Raw genomic sequence first — 18,379 nt, forward strand, 5'->3', positions numbered from 1 at the left:
GGGGATAGTGGTCAAGCTCTTACTAAAGGATTTGGGAAGTAGCTTCAGCAGAGTCAGGTAAATCTGAACCCCTGTTTCAGCTACTACATAAATGTTATTTTCCATCTTTCATTCCTATACACAACTCCTGTCAGCCCCTAAGTCCTCAGAGCAATGTAACATTTGAGACCTGTCAGTAAAAGACTTCAGGATAATCTACTCTAAAGGTTCAAAGATTAAGAGTGGTGTAGCAGGGCACAGATGTGGCCTGAAAATCCTGCAGCCCCAAACCCAAATAACTTCTGCATAAGGAAGACGTCAGAGTTGCCTGAGAAACATCTTCCATAGGACAACTACCACGGGCTGGGCAAGAACTGCTAGACGTTCAACAAAACCTTTTCCTTTACCTCCTGGCCACATAGCTAAAAAACATTTCCTTGCACATGGCTGAGTTATGGCCAACAGAATGAGGACAGAACCACATCAGCCATTTCCAGTTCTGGAAGTTCCATACAAACTTCCTATGTGATTCTCCATATTTTCTTAGACCCCAATTGCCAGTTGGATGCAGAGGATCCAGGAACAAACTCTGATATCCTTAGCAGATGGGCTCTACTATCCCATCTTAAAGGAAGGAGACAGGTTCCCTAACTGTCCACATTCTACAATGAAGGCTATTATCCAGCCCAGAATATCATCATTAGACTTTGCATGAGAGCAAAAGGTAAACTTCTGTTGTATGAAGCCATGACATTTTGAGATTTGACTGTCACAGCAGCTAGCCTTACTTATCCTAGTACAATGAGGAAGGGGAAGCAGTTTTACACAATATGAAATATTTTTAACCTTTAAGCCTTTGCTAAGGCTGCCCCCTTTTTGTTTAAACTATTTTCAGCCGGGCGCGGTGGCTCAAGCCTGTAATCCCAGCACTTTGGGAGGCCGAGGCGGGTGGATCACGAGGTCAAGAGATTGAGACCATCCTGGTCAACATGGTGAAACCCCGTCTCTACTAAAAATACAAAAAATTAGCTGGGCATGGTGGTGCGTGCCTGTAATCCCAGCTACTCAGGAGGCTGAGGCAGGAGAATTGCCTGAACCCAAGAGGCAGAGGTTGCGGTGAGCCGAGATCGCGCCATTGCACTCCAGCCTGGGTAACGTGAGTGAAACTCCGTCTCAAAAAAAAAAAAAAACTGTTTTCAACAGAATGAGTGTTCTTGGTACTGAAAACAGCTATTTTTAGCAGTAAAACAAAAGACATTAAGGAGGTTCAGAGGAAAGAAAGGTACAAACATAAAATGTCTGACTCTTAATGATTTTATTGTATAATGATACACATATAAATTCACAACTTACTGGCACATCTAAAATGTACAGACATGCTAAACATTTAAGTTTGACTAAACCAAATAAAGATAATTATTTCTGAATTTTCATTTAATTCTATTATAATTTGAAGGTGTTAATGAAAAGTTTAAAAACCGCTAAATTATAATACAAATAAGTTTCACATTTAACAGCCAACAAACTACCAATATCCAGTGAACTACTAATTTCAATTTGAATCTGTTTACTTCTCTATTTCAAAACATGGTTTTAAAAATTTTAAAAGCTGATCTTTCATGCCTATAAATCCCAGCACTTTGGGAGTCCAAGGGGGGTGGATCACAAGGTTAGGAGTTCAAGACCAGCCTGACCAACATGGTAAAACCCTGTCTCTACTAAAAATACAAAAATTACCCTGTCAGGAGGCTGAGGCAGAAGAATCACTCCAAGAGGGAGACTCCATCTCATGGAAAAAAAAAAAAAAAAAAAAAAAGCTGATGTTTTTTGAAAGAATCTTCTAAACCAGAAAGCATTATATGAATATAGTGTAAGATATAATTCAGCACTTTGGGAGGCCTAAATGGGAAGACTACTTGAGCTCAGGAGTTCAGCCTGGGCAACAAGGCAAAACCTGTCTTTACAAAATATATAAAAATTAGCCAGGCGTAGTGGCGTGTTCCTGCAATCCCAGCTACTCAGGAGACTGAGGCACGAGAATCACTTGAACCCAAGAGGCAGAGGTTGCAGTGAGCGGTAATCATACCACTGCTCTCCAGCCTGGGTGACAGAGGGAGTCTCTGTCTCCAAAAAAAAATGTAAACTTCCTCTTTTTACCCTACAGTCCTAACTTCACATCTGGGAACATGAAGATTTGGAGATGCTGTTTTGTTTATTCAAATAACATCTGTGTAAGAATGGTATATTACCTACTCACTGCTTCTCTGTTTCCCAAAAAAGGAAAAAAGAAAGGAACCACAGGATAAAGATACCAAGTAAATCTTACCAATTAACGAAATGAGAACCAGCCCTGTTGATATTTCCTAAGAGTCACATAGTCCTGTGAAATTTCTGTATGTTCACTGCCCTGTTTCACATGTATAAAACAGGCAAGGCGCAGTGGCTCATCTCTGTAATTCCAGCACTTTGGGAGGCCGAGGTGGGCAGATCACTTGAGGTCAAGTGATTAAGGCCATCTTGGCCAACATGGTGAGACCTCGTCTCTACTAAAAATACAAAAATTAGCTGGATGTGGTGGCATGTGCCTGTAGTCCCCAGCTACTCAGGAGGCTAAGGCAGGAGAATCACTTGAAGCTGGAAGGTGGAGGTTGCAAAGGTGGAGGTTGCACTGAGCCGAGTTTGCACCACTGCACTCCAGCCTGGAGACAAAGCAAGACTCCATCTCAAAAACAACAACAGCAGCAAATTACAGTCACATATTGGCACAAAGCTTCTTAACATTACGAACTGTGTGTGTGTGTGTGTGTGTGTGTGTGTGTGTGTGTGTGTGTGTGTGTATGTGTGTGTGTCTATGTGATGAGTCTTGCTGTGTCACCCAGACTGGAGTGCAGTGGCATGATCTCAGATCAGTGCAGCCTCCACCTCCAGTAAATCGATTCTCCCACCTCAGCCTCTCAATTAGCTGGGATTACAGGCAAACGTCAACACACCCAGCTAGCGTTAAACACTATTATCTCCATATTCTCTCACCTTTTCCATTATATCATTAAGACAGTTATTAAGTATTATGTAGGAATTAAAGAAAAATGTCCTTTTGTTAATATGGATGGCTGTCAGCTTGAAGCTTTAGAATATGATGTACTTTCCTGAAGATGAGCACATTGGACTTGGAAAAACTAATTTTTTAGCAGCTCTGTCATTGTATTTTATTTTATTTTTACATATGTACATTGACACCATCATAATGTTCTTGCCAATGACACTGTTGCTGGGATCTTAAAATTTTTGGATAAAGAAAGGTCAATGGGAAAAACCTGGCTTTCACTGATAATTATCTCTTAAAGGCATACAAACATAATGGAAACAAGGTTCTGAGGGAATAAACATGATGATTAGAGAAAGAGATGAGAAGGCGGCCAATATAACTGTAAAGACCTTAATAAACTCTTTGTTTTATAAGGACTTTAAGGATTAATCTCATTGATATTACATGACATTGAAAACATGACAATCTGCCTGAAACCAATACATGTCTAAAATTAATTCCATCATAAAGTGGTTTAGACTTACAAAAAGAAAATTTTTTTTCAAATGTTCCCAGCTCTGAGTCTGTGAAGTGAGGCTATTAATCACTCACACTCTGATATTCATCAAACCTGTTTTGAATCTAGCCTCTGCTCCTTATCAACAACTTAGGCACTACTTGACCTCTTCAAGACTCTGTTCCTTCCTCTGCATAATGAAGATTAACAGTGTTTGCCTCATCTGGCTGCAGTGAGGATTAAACAGCATAATCTGTGAACACCTCTTAGTCGTGTCTGGTACTTAACAAGCACTCAGTCAGACTTTGTGGTTTATCTATTATTCTTGTTGATGTTGTCGTCATCATTATTACTATAATACAGCCAATAGATCAAATTTGCTGATGTCAGAGCCATGTGATACTAGTGCAAATGTATTTATGAAGTCTATAATGTGATTTTTAAATTTTTCTAAAACCTGTTGTCCACTGAATTATTTCAAAGTATTTTCTCATTGTAATCAAAAGAAGCAGCCTCTGCCACCTAGTGGCTCCTTAATATCAGTCAAGAAAAACATAAAAAGACACCAGAACAAAACACAAAAAACAAAATCCATATTTACTTTAAACAAAGAATCCATGCTGTAGATTTTAAAAAGAAGCAATACATGGAATAAAATTTATAAATTTAAAATAATGAAATCCTATTATTTTCTCCATTGTATTATACCATTCAAAGTGCATTTGATTAATTCTTAATAGCACCTCTACAGAGTGACTAGAAACCTTTATAGCTTTTAGTTCACAGTTAAGTTCCTTGGTTTCTTCAAGTGAGACAAGATATAATGATTTTATCCTTTATGCTTTTAAAATGCAAATAAAAATACTGATTTAAAAATATGTAGAGAGAGTGCTCAAGGACCTTTTGTTTGTTTCTTAACTTGGAGGGTCAGTACATGTTTATCTTATTTTTATTCTTTAAAAATAAATATATATGTTTACATAAGAATGAATGAAATTTGCTGGACAAAAGCAGCAAGAAGGGTTGTCTTGACAGAGGGAACATTGGATATAAAGACAGATGTATCAGTCAGCGTTCTCAAGAAAAACAGAACCAACAGGATGCATGCATATATATGTACATACATATACATATATACATACACATATATAAAAAGATAAACCTTACAAGAAATTGGCTTAGGCGATTACAGAGTCTGGCAGATCCCAAGATCTGCAGAGTGAGTCAGCAAGCTTGAGACCCAGGATAGCTGATAGTTCATTTTCAGTCTGAGTTCTAAGGCCTGACAACCAGAAGAACTGATGCTGTAGCTCTAGTCAAAAGGCCTGCAGGCTTGAAACTCTAGAAGAGTTGTTGTTTCATTTCAAGTCTGAAGGCAGAAAAAAATCCCATTTTCTAGTTGAAAGTCCATCAGGCAGAAAGAATTGCTTCCTCCTCAGGGGAGGGTCAGCCTTTTTGTTTTATTCAGGCCGTCAATTGATTGGCTGAAGCTTATTCACGTTAGAAAGGACAATCTGCTTTACTCAATCTACTAATTTAAATGTTAATTTCACCCTAAAATACCCACAGAAGAACCCGGAATAATGTTTGAACAAATATATCTGGGCATCCCATGGCCCAATTTGACACATAAAATTAATCATCAGAGCAGAGGATCTGTAATGGAAGGTTGTGGAACTTGCAAGAACTGTCATGTGTTTGCGCTCGAAGATTCATGGGTTAGGGGAGTGGATAGAAGGTGTGTTAGTCTGCTTCCACACTTCTAATAAAGACATACCTGAGACTGGGTAATTTACAGAAGAAAGAGAGGTTTACCACACTTACAGTTTCTCATGGCTGGGAGAAGCAAGGAGAAGCAAGTCACATCTTACATGGACAGCAGACAAGAGAAGACAGCTCATGCAGGGAAACTCCCATTTTTAAAACCATCAGATCTCGTCAGACTTATTCACTATCATGAGAACAGCATGGGGAAGACCAACCCCTATGATTCAATTACCTCCTACCAGGTCCCTCCCACAACACGAGGTAATTCAAGATGAGATTTGGGTGGAGACACAGCCACATCAGAAGGGTAGGTGGAAGCCAGCTAGATTCTGAAAGATATTGAATGTTACGCATCCGGACTTTAAGCTGTGGACTACTGGGAGCCACCATAGTTTTCTATGAGGAGGCCTGGATTCAAAGATGATCTATTTCTAAAGCATATGTTCATTCTGGTAAACCAGAAGGCCTATGTCATGCTTCCTAATATAGTCACATTTTAGGGCAATAAACAATATTCTCTTATTTCAATTGTTTTGAGAATTAGGGAACATATTTTGAGGGGTGCACATTGTCTCTTAAAATATTTTTGTCTACCATTGTGCACAGTGTTCAAATGCTTGCTGGATGATTCAGTGCTGTCTACCAGCTTCCAGGAAGGGTGGGTGGAAGGTATTCAGGCTTCTCAGATGGAATTGTACTTTCATCTAGTTGCTCATAATTGCATGAGGAAGGAATATTTGAACAACTCTACTAGATTTTCCATGCTACCATATGTTAATAAATAATGTGTATTGAGTATGTGTTATAGATATTAACTCATGTTAGCCTCACAGTAACCCAAGAGTGAAACACAGAAAGATTGCATACCTAGTCTAAGATCTCAGTCTATTAGTTGGTGCAGGCGAGATTCAAAGCCAAGACATTTAACTTTAGAATTCCCACTCCCAAGCACTTTACTATGCAGTTCCACTGCACTAGACTGCCTCTCAGTGAATATTTGGTATACCCCATATGATTTAGTGGGGCTGTCATCTCCTAGGACAATATTGGAGACTACAGCAGTCTCCAATGCATGCTGCTGTGCTCTGGGGCCTCCAGCCAATGGCTGAGTGGGGGCTCAAATTCAGTCTGTGCTCCGCTAGCAGAATGCTGTGTGCTGGCCACTGTTCTTAACAAATTAGGTGCCCTTGCCTCTGCCATGAGGAAGAGATTCCCTTTCCTAATTTATCTGAAGGTACCATACAGGGAAAGCAGCCCTACATGAGGATCTGATTTGGCAGGGGAAGTAAGGGGCAAATGGAGGGGACAGGGAGGAATTAACAACCTTATAGGAGAACCCCAAAAATTGTAGATTTCAAAAAACATGATCCTTGGCTTCAGAGGTTGACCTAGAATGATCCAGCACATTGTTCAACCACTAAAGACTCAGGAGTGAAGTCTTATATAATTTAAAATGACCAGTATATAATATATGGTTTTCCCTGACGACTGTTTGTCTTCCAAATTGAAAAAAGTTGGAAAGGTTGTATTAATATTCAATTTGTCTGAAAAGAGCAATAAGCATAACTAGCATATAGGTAGGAGTTAATTTAGAAGATTCTCATATTCCTGAATTGGATTATATTGGCAAGCCTGAATTTGAAAAACAAAACAAAACAAAACATAAAATTATAGCAAACCATGATTATTTATTAAGACCACCATTATTATTTAACTGTTGCAAATTTTCTGCCTTGGTACATTCCTTGAACATTGGCCATTAGAGGTGTATATCTGTCAGATATCAAACGTTAATTTAATAAGAAAGTCAAATATGTAAACAGCTTGTGGTCACAATGTTCACCTCAAAAAAAGACTGAAATGGCAATAACAGAATAATAAAGATTGCACAATCAAAGAAACAGTCAGGAACATGTAACTTATCTAGAATTGTTTCTAGCTAGGGCAAGGTTCTTCAAGGGGTGCTGTCCACCCTATTCCAACCCCTGTCCTATCCATCAGATCCCAGATTCCTGATTACAATTTTCATTTGAGGCAGGCATAATTGCAGAATCTAACTTTAAAGGATTCTTTCAGTTTGTATTTTATGAATAAAGCGAAATGACTAACTGAAAATGACAGAACTCTCACTATGCAATGAGAACTTAAAGTCTATTAAAGTTTTAATTTGACTAACACAAATATACATGTGCATGGCAGTTGATACTTTAAAATCTCCCTTCTCCCCATGTATTGCTTACATCTGATTTACATTATACTCTCTCAGAGGTTATTGTGTTCTAACTCAATGAACTCTTCAGAAAGTATCACTCATTTGTCCTGAGGAAAGCCTGGTTATTTGACTGGAAAAGACCAGTTTTCAGGGAGGGCCATCTGAAAAAAACAGTCACTGATAAGAGATAAAGCCTTCCCTTGCACTTCTCAGTTTCGTTTCTTATCAGAGCACGCACAACTATAGCTATATGCTTACAGTTTTTCTTTTAAAAGCATTACTACTTACTCTTAGTAAATGAGAAAACTATCATAGACATATGAGATATTTGGTTAGTAAGGAAATGAGGAGGATGATTTTGATGATGATAATAAGGTCAGAGAACATTTATTGAACCCTTGTGATGCTGTGGATCAAGCAATGGGCTAATTTACATGCATAATTTAATTTTGAAACAAATATTTATGGAGCACCAACTGTAAGACTGGCACACTTCTAGGCAATAGAAATGACGAATGAGACAAAGTCCTCATGGAACTGACATACAAGTGAAGGAGGGCAACAATAATCAAAATTAGCAAACAGTTACAGTTATCCCTCAGGGTACGCAGAGGACAGGTTCCAGGACTCCCTCAATACCAAAATCCTCACATACTCAAGTCTCGCAGTCAACCCTGTGGAGTTTGGCCCTCCACGTATGCAGGTTTTGCACCTTGCGAATAGTGTATTTGGTTGAAAAAAAATCCATGTATATGTGGACACATGCAGTTCAAACCCTTGTTGTTCAAGGGTCAACTATATATAATAAAATAACAGGTAGTAATAAGTGTTATGAATTTTTTTAAAAAAAAAGTAATGAAAGGAGCAGTCAGAGAAGGTCTCTGAGGAGGTAAAATTTAGGTAGAAACCTGAATGAAGTGGGCAAATGACCCATGAAAATATGTAGAGAAAAAACATTCCAGGCAGAGAGGAGAGCAGGTAGAAAGGCTGAGCTGGAAGAGGCTTAGAAAGTTTGAAGAACAAGCCCAGGTCCAGATGGGTTCACGGCCGAATTCTACCAGACATACAAAGAGGAGCTGGTACCATTTCTTCTGAAACTATTCCAAACAATACAAAAAGAGGGAATCCTTCCCAAATCATTTTATGAGACCAACATCATCCTGATACCAAAACCCGGCAGAGACTCAGCAAGAAAAGAAAACTTCAGGCCAATATCCATGATGAACATAGATGCAAAAATCTTCAATAAAATACTGGCAAACTGCAACAGCACATCAAAAAGCTTATCCACCATGATCAAGTAGGCTTCATCCCAGGGATGCAAGGCTGGTTCAACATATGCAAGTCTATAAACGTAATTCACCACATCAACAGAACCAAGGACAAAAACCACATGATTATCTCAATAGATACAGAGAAGGCCTTTGACAAAATTCAACAGCCCTTTATGCAAAAAACCCTAAATAAACTAGGTATTGATGGAACATATCTCAAAATAATAAAAGCTATTTATGACAAACCAACAGCCAATATCATACTGAATGGGCAAAAACTGGAATCATTCCGTTTGAAATCTGGCACTAGACAAGGATGCCCTCTCTCACCACTCCTATTCAATATAGTACTGGAAGTCCTAGCCAGAGCAATCAGGCAAGACAAAGAAATAAAGTGTATTCAATTAGGAAAGGTGGAAGTCAAATTGTCTCTATTTGCAGACAACACGATTGTATATTTAGAAGACTGCATCATCTCAGCCCAAAATCTCCTGAAACTAATAAGCAACTTCAGCAAAGTCTCAGGATACAAAATCAATGTGCAAAAATCACAAGCATTCCTATACACCAATAACAGACTTAAAGAGAACCAAATCAAGAACGAACTGCCATTCACAATTGCTATAAAGAGAATAAAATACCTAGGAATACAACTAACAATGTAAAGGATCTCTTAAAGGAGAACTACAAACTACTGCTCAATGAAATAAGAGAGGACACAAACAGATGGAGAAACATTCCATGCTCATGGTTAGGAAGAATCAATATCATGAAAATGGCCATACTGCCCAAAGTAATTTATAGATTCAATGCTATCACCATCAAGCTATCAATGACCTTCTTCACAGAACTGGAAAAAACCACCTTAAACTTCATATGGAACCAAAAGAGCGCCTGCATAGCCAAGTCAATTCTAGGCAAAAAGAACAAAGCTGGAAGCATCATACTACTGGACTTCAAACTATACTACAAGGCTACAGTAATCAAAACAGCATGGTACTGGTACCAAAACAGAGATATAGACCAATGCAACAGAACAGAGGCCTAGGAGGCAATGCCACACATCTACAACCATCTAATCTTTGACAAACCTGACAAAAATGAGCAATGGGGAAAGGATTCCCTGTTTAATAAATGGTGTTGGGAAAACTGGCTAGCCATGTGCAGAAAGCAGAAACTGGACCCCTTCCTGACACTGTACACTAAAATTAACTCCAGATGGATTAAAGACTTAAACATAAGACCTAACACCATAAAAACCCTAGAGGAAAATCTAGGCAAAACCATCCAGGACATAGGCATAGGCAAGGACTTCATGACCAAAACACCAAAAGCATTCGCAACAAAAGCCAAAATAGACAAATGGGACCTAATCAAACGCCACAGCTTCTGCACGGCAAAAGAAACAGCCATTAGAGTGAATCAGCAACCAACAGAATGGGAAAAAATTTTTGCAATCTACCCATCTGACAAAGGGCTACTGTCCATAATCTACAAAGAACTAAAACAGATTTACAAGAAAAAAACAAACAAGCCCTTTCAAAAGTGGGCAAAAGATATGAACAGACACTTTACAAAAGAAGACATACATGAGGCCAACAAACATATGAAAAAATGCTCATCATCACTGGTCATTAGAGAAATGTAAATCAAAACTACATTGAGATACCATCTCATGCCAGTTAGAATGGCGATCATTAAAAAATCTGGAGACAACAGATGCTGGAGAGGATGTGGAGAAATAGGAACACTTTTACACTGTTGGTGGGAGTGTAAATTATTTCAACCATTGTGGAAGACAGTGTGGCGATTCCTCAAGGATCTAGAAATAGAAATTCCATTTGGCCCAGCAATCCCATTACTGTGTATATATCCAAAGGATTATAAATCGTTCTACTATAAGGACACATGTACACGAATGTTCATTGCAGCACTGTTTACAACAGCAAGGACCTGGAACCAACCCAGATGCCCATCGATGATAGACTGGACAGGGAAAATGTGGCACATATACACCATGGAATACTATGCAGCCATAAAAAAAAAAAAAAAACGATGAGTTTGTGTCCTTTGTAGGGACATGGATGAACCTGGAAACCATCATTCTCAGCAAACTGACACAAGAACAGAAGATCAAACACCGCATGTTCTCATTCATAGGTGGGTGCTGAACAATGAGAACACATGGACACAGGGAGGGGAGCACTACACACTGGGGTCAGTTGGGGGGAAATAGGGGAGAGACAGCAGAGGGTGGGGAGTTGGGGAGAGACAGCATGGGGAGAAATGCCAGATATAGGTGATGAGGAGGAAGGCAGCAAATCACACTGCCCTGTGTGTACCTATGCAACAATCTTGCATGTTCTTCACATGTACCCCAAAACCTAAAATGCAATAAAAAAAAAAGAAAAAAAAAAAAAGAAAGTTTGAAGAACAAGGAGGCCAGTGGATGGAGCAGAGAAAGGGAGACGTTGAAAAGAAACAAGATTAACATAGTAGTTACTTGCTAGATCAGGTTCTCCTAGGTCTTAAATTTCTAAGTCTGATGGGAAGCCACTGGAGAATTTTGAGCCGTGAAAGAACATGATCTGTCAGAAAAAAAAATCATTCTTTGTGTGCTAACTCATTTACTTCTTTAAGCAAACCTAGGAGGTAGATCCGTCATTTCCATGTAGCAGATGAGGAAACTGAGGATTGGAAAGAGTAAGTAGGTAGTGCAATCAAGATTGGAAAGCTGTTCCATCTGACTCTCGAACCAGGTGCTTGACTACCAGACATAAGCTAGGATGACCATGAGAATGAAGCTGTTAGGTATGGTAGCCAGTTTCCATGATGGCCTCCAGTGATTTTTGTCTCCTTGCATCACATGCCTGTGTGGTCTTCTCCCACAATAAGAAGGTGTAATTGTTCAGACCAGTAGGACTGATGGTAAGTGGCTTCTAAGGCTAGGCCATAAAAGACATTGCTACTTCTGCCTTGCTCTTTCAGATGGCTTACTCTGGAGGAAGCCAATAATGAAGACCTCAAGCAATCCTGAGAATGGCCTATGAGGAAAGGTGCCGAAGCCTCCCACAAATAGCTTGCACTGACTTGTCAATAGTATGAGATCCACTTTGGAAGTGGATCCTCTAGCACCAGTAAAGCCTTCACATGACTGTATCCTGACTGACAGCTTGACAACCTCATGAAACACTCCAAGCCAGAACCACCAGGATTTAAGCCACTCCTAACTTATATACAGAAATTGTGAGAGATAATGTTTACTGTTGTTTTAAGTTACTAAATCTTGAGAGAATTTGAGGCAGCAAGAGATAACTAATATATTAGGCTTTTGTAAAAACAGATGGTCCTTATACTATTGGGTCCAAACCTTATGTACAATGGGAATACTAAAAACCTAACATATATTAACTTGTTGCCTTTAATTTTTTGAAATGATTAAGTGGTCATTTTCTTTAATTATTGAATTTCTAAGGCATAATTATGTATAAATTATGTATAATACATAATTATGTGTTATATCTATACATATATAAATTTTGATATTTACTATAATTAATATATGTAACTATAAATTAATATGCAATGTTGTTCTTTATTAACTGCTAATACTCATGGGCAGGGAAACAATGCTATCCACGGCCAGATGTGTTCAGATGGTAGACTGGAAAGGGAAAATGTGGCACATATACACCATGGAATACTATGCAGCCATAAAAAAAAAAACGATGAGTTTGTGTCCTTTGTAGGGACATGGATGAACCTGGAAACCATCATTCTCAGCAAACCGACACAAGAACAGAAGATCAAACACCGCATGTTCTCACTCATAGGTGGGTGCTGAACATCCCTGTCTTGGTCCGGTTCAAGCATTTCTTGTCTTGGCTCTGCATCATTTATCATCTGCTTCTATGCCTCGGGCCATCGTCATGGGAAGACCTGCTACTTGTGGCAGAAATTTTAATGCTAAGCGCACATACTTCTTGTTCCCCTGAAACTAACCAGACTTCATAATTTAATTCTGATGTCTATAGCTTCAGTTTTATTCATGCTTTTTTTTGACAAATTATAACAACATATATTAAACTAATATTGAGCTCCAAATCCCTGTAACTTGTCACATAATTACAGCAGTGACTTAGTAACCTTTCAGACAGCCAAATGTTGTTTATATACTTTAATTCAGTGTTTTAAATAACATCGCTTTCAACATCTAGATTTTTCTCTAGGTATATTTAAAAATTTTACGCATGAACAAGAACATTATAAAATATTTAATAAGCTTCTTTAAAGTTAAATTTTAAAGCCAATCTTATAAATTCAGAATAACTCTTACTTTTGCCTTTCTGCATTTAGATGGGAGAGGAGACTAGTCAATTGTTCTAATCTTGGCCTATTGAGCTGGGAGATTGTCGGAAGAGCTATGTCCTTTTGTGATGACACATGGCTTCATGCTTCTCTGGTTGTGTTTTGTTTCTAGTTTTAGTGATAGTCTTTCATTGTCACTATGCAATATGAAAGGATTTCTTTTGCAAGCTGATATACAATACAAAAGCCTTTCCCTGTTCACTATGTCAGTGATACTGTTTACTACAATATCTGTGAGATAATATTTTTCCTCTTATTCATATGTAATACTGAACATACATGAAGATCTTTTCACATACATGTTGGGAAAAGGTCTGACTTTTCAGTTCATTCCATATGATAAAGTACCTAGAGTAAGGTTCCAGAGTGTATGAACATTTTTTTTTTTTTTGAGACAGGGTCTCACTCTGTCACCCAGATTGGAGTGCAGTGGCACAGCCTTGGCTCACTACAACCTCTGCCTCCCAGGCTCAAGAGATTCTCCTGCCTCAGCCTCCCAAACAGCTGGGATTACAGGTGTGTACCACTACCGCCCAGCTAATTTTTGTATTTTTAGTAGAGAAGGGGTTTCACTATGTTGACCAGGATGGTCTTGAACCCCTGACCTCAAATGATTCACCTGCCTCGGCCTACCAAAGTGCTGGGATTACAGGCATGAGCCACTGCACCCAGACTGTATGAACATATTTCTGATTCTTAAAATATATTGCCAAATTATTTCCAAAAGTGCCGTTCTGATTTATCAGGCTAACAGCCATGTTTGATCACTAGTGTTCAAAATATTGGTTACTCTTAAATTTAAAAAACTTAAAAGGTAAAAGAAATCTTACTTTCCATTTATGTTTGTTATATAGAAAAATTTCATTACATTGACTTTATATGTGTATGTATCTATGACTTAATATATGTGTATGTGTGTCTGGTGTGTGTGTGTGTGTGTGTGTGTGTGTGTGTACAAAGAGAGACACTGATGTCTGTTGAGTTAAGCACATACAATTTCTATGTTTTTATATAATCTTGGTGTCTTTAACTCTTTGGGCCATAGATTTAACTGGCCTGCAGAATCTGGTAATACCCGTGATCTGTAGGTGCTGAAGAAACAATGATAAACATGATAGACACAGTTCATAATCTGGAGTCACAGTCCTCTGGGGGAGACATAAGTAAGTAGGCAAATACAATATGGTATGCTAACTGTAAAGTTAAAAGTTCAGAGGGTGTACCGGGGAAGACATCATACCCAAACTAATTAGCTTAGAAAAGACTTTCTGCAGAAAGGGATTTATAGTTGTGGGAGATCAGTCAGGATGGTTGGATAGATTGCAAAATTATAGAATATAGTCACAGACCTTTTTGGAAGTCCAAAAGGTTTGCATAGTTTCAGTAGAAGTTTCTGCTGAAGGCAGCCAAATCCCCTTTACCTTTAGTTGATAAAGAAAAGCAAATAACTAGAGAATGTATGGAAGTTCATCTGAATAACTTGTTTACTCATATGGTCATAAACTAATCTTTGATCATTCACAAGCCGGATGGTGATCTTGAGGGGAGGGGGATTAGATTTATCACCTACAAATGGTGTTTGCTTTAGGCCTTGGAACCTGGCCTTTAATCATTATCCATAAGTGTGTTGACTGAGAGCCTCTGTTTTTAAATCTATACTGAATAAATGCCCTGAGTGCCAGCTGGTCAGGGCCATGGCTGCTATCTCTCTCAGGAGTGTCTGTGAGTGGCCACAGCACCTCTAGCCCACTCTCTCACTGTATTCTGTGTCTGAGTGAATGGATTAAATATACAATCATTTAAAGGACAAACATTGTTAGACTACATAAAAAGAAATTTAAAAAACCCCTCAAGGTCTAGTTATACGCTGTCTACAGGGGATACACTTTTCACACTTAAAAATATAAATGATTGAAAGTAAAAGGATGGAAAAAGATATATCATACAAATAGCAGCAATAAGAAAGCTGAAGTGGTTATGCTAATATCAGGCAAAATGACTATAAAGCAAATAAAAAATTCTAGATATGAAGGAAATTTTATGATGAGAAGGGTCAATCTATCAGGAATATATAACATTTATAAAGATATATGTCAGAGTCCCAAAATATATGAAACACAAACTTTCAGAATGAAGAGAAAAATAGACAATTCAGCAATATTTGGAGAACTTCAACACTCCACTTTCAATAATGGACAGAACAAGTAGGCAGAATATCAACATGAAACTAGGAAACTTGAACAACACTATACACCGATTAGACCTAACAGACATCTATCTATAGAACACCCATCAGTTGAAGAATGTAAATTCTTCTCAAGTGATGGAATATTCTCTGGGATAGACCAAATACTAAGCCATATATTTTGAATCTCAATAAATTTTAAAAAGATTGAAATCATACAAGGTAAATTCTCTGACCACAATAGAATGAAATTAGAAATTAATAACAGAAATAAATTTGGGAATTTCACAAACATGTGAAAATGAAAAACATACTCCTAAATAACCAATGGACAAAAAGGGCATCAAAAGAGAAATTAGTACATGCTTTAAAATGAAGAAATGATAGACACAACATAAGTTATAGCATGTAGCTAAAGCAGTGTTGGGAAATTTAGAGCTTAAACACATACATTAAAAAAAGAAAGATCTGAAATAAATAATCATACTTTTCATCTTAAAACGATGAAGGTAAAAAAGGGCAAACTAAACCCAAAGCATAAAGAGAAAGGAAATAATCAAGCAGATAATAGAAAAATGTTAGAGAAAGACAATGAAACTAAAAGTTTGTGCTTTGGAAAGGTCAACAAAATTGACAAACCTTTAGCTATACTGACTTTGTTTTGTGTTGCTATAACAGAATACCTGAGGCTAGGTAATTTATAAACAAAATAGGTCACTGTTATTAGCTCATGGTGCGATGGGCTGGGAAGTTCAATGGCATGGCCCTGGCTTTTGGTGAGGTCTTCTGTGCTGGGTCATAACATGGCAAGGAAGGTCAAAAGGGAAGCAGACAAGTGCAAAGAGAGAAAACCTGAGGGGTATCTTGGCTTTATAACAACCTACCACTCTTAGGGGAACTAATCCAGTTTCATCAGAGTGAGAACTCACTCTCTACAAGAACAACAGCAGGGCCAGCAATGAGGCTATCACCTTTACTTGTGAGGTTGAGCTGGAGGATCACTTGAGACCTTGAGTCTGAGGTTGCAGTGAGTCATGACTGTACCACCTCTCTCCAGCCTGGGTGACAGAGAGAGACCCTATCTTTTTTGTTTGTTTGTTTGTAGAAAGTGATTTATTTAAAGAGAGAGAGAAACAGGAGGAGAGAGAAAGAAACAGCTAACTCTCACACTGAGTGAGAGAATCCAGAAAGATGGAATCCAGGAGATGAAAGCAGCTTCCACACTGAGTGGAAGGAAACAGAGAGAGATGGAGTTTAGGAAGAGAAGACAGGCTTCCATGAAGGGAGTGTTCGTGGAAGGGGACTCCAGAGGGGAAATCCAGGATAGAGAAAAACAGCTTCCACAAGCACGAGAGTGTTCGTGAAAGGGGATCCAAACATGGAGTCCCAACCCTATCTTTAAAAAAAAAAAAAACAACAGAACAGCACTGAGCCATTCATGAGAGATCCATCCCCTTCATTCAAATACCTCCCATTAGGTCCGACCTCCCAACACCATCACATGGGGGAATCAAATTTCAACATGAGTTTTGGTGGAGACAAACTCAAAACATATCCAAACCATAGCACTGACCAATAAATAAAGAAGACTCAAATTACTAAAACCAGCCATGAAAGAGGGAACATGAATATCAATTTTACAGATATAAAAAAATTATAATATTATGAACAATGTTAGGCCAACAAATTAGACAACTTAGATGAAATAGATGTATTCTTAAAAAGATGCAAACTACCACAAGCAACTCAAGAAGAAAGAGAAAATCATAGACTTATAATAAGAGTTTGAATTAGTAATTTTAAAACTACTGACAAAGAAAAGACCAGGCCCAGGTGACTTCTCTGCTAGATTCTATCAGACATTTAAAGAAGAATGAATACAAATTCTTCACAAACACTTCCAAAAATAGACAAGGAGGGAACATTTCCCAACTTATTTAACGAGGCCAGTTATACCTGATAGCAAAACTAAAGACATTACAAGAAAACTGCAGACCAATATCTCGTAGGAATATATATGTAAAAATATGCAACAAAATACTAGCAAACTGAATGTGGCAATATATAAAAAGAAGTATACACCACAGATGAGTGGGGTTTATACCAAGAATGAAAGGTTGATTTCATGTCCCCAAAACAATCAATGTAACACGCCATATCAATAGAATAAAGGACAATGAAACCACATGGTCTTTTACAATAAACACAAAAAAAGGATTTGTCAAAATTCAAAACTTCTTCAAGATAAAAACAGACAACTTTCCAGGAATAGAAGGAAACTTCCTCACCTGTATAAAGGGTATCTATTTAGAATTCACATTAACATCATACTTAGTCGTAGAAGACAATGCTTTTCCTCTAAGAACAGGAAAAAGACAAGTATGTCTGGCCACTCTTGCTGTTTCTATTCAACACTGTAATGGAGGTCTAGCATCTTAGCTTGGGCTGCCATAATAAAATATCAAACAGCAGACATTTATTTTGTCACAAATTTTAGGAAGTTCTCATTGTACTCAAGGCAAGAAAACCCTAGACTAGGGTGTTGGCTGTTGAGATGGAAACTGGTGGTCAGATTCAGGATATTATTTTTGGAAGTAAAGTTTACAAGATTTTCTCACAGGATACAGGAGGAGAAAGTGAAGAGAGAGAACAATAAAGAATCAACATGTACATTTTTGGCTAGACCAACCTGTTGAACTTTGGGGCTCCTCAGTGGATGGAAGACCAGCAGAGGGAGAATCAAGAATTATCTTTTTTGGCCATTTGATGTTTGAGCTTGTGAACCCCAAAAATCTGAGACAAGTCTCAGTCATTTAGGAAGTTTATTTTGCCAAAATTAAGAACACATGCCCATGACATAGCCTGAGGAGGTGCTGAGGACATGTGCCCAAGGTGGTTGGATCACAGCTTGATTTTATATTATACATTTTAGGGCGACATGAGACATCAATCAACATATGTAAGATGAACATTGTTTTGGCCTGGAAAGGTGGGGCAACTCAAAGCAAAGGCAGGACGAACTTGAAGCAGGGAGGGGGATTCCAGGTCAGAG

Source organism: Sapajus apella, unplaced genomic scaffold (genome assembly GCF_009761245.1).
Source record: "Sapajus apella isolate SASKATOON/1434 unplaced genomic scaffold, GSC_monkey_1.0 scaffold55, whole genome shotgun sequence".
In the NCBI taxonomy this organism is placed as follows: Eukaryota; Metazoa; Chordata; class Mammalia; order Primates; family Cebidae; genus Sapajus; species Sapajus apella.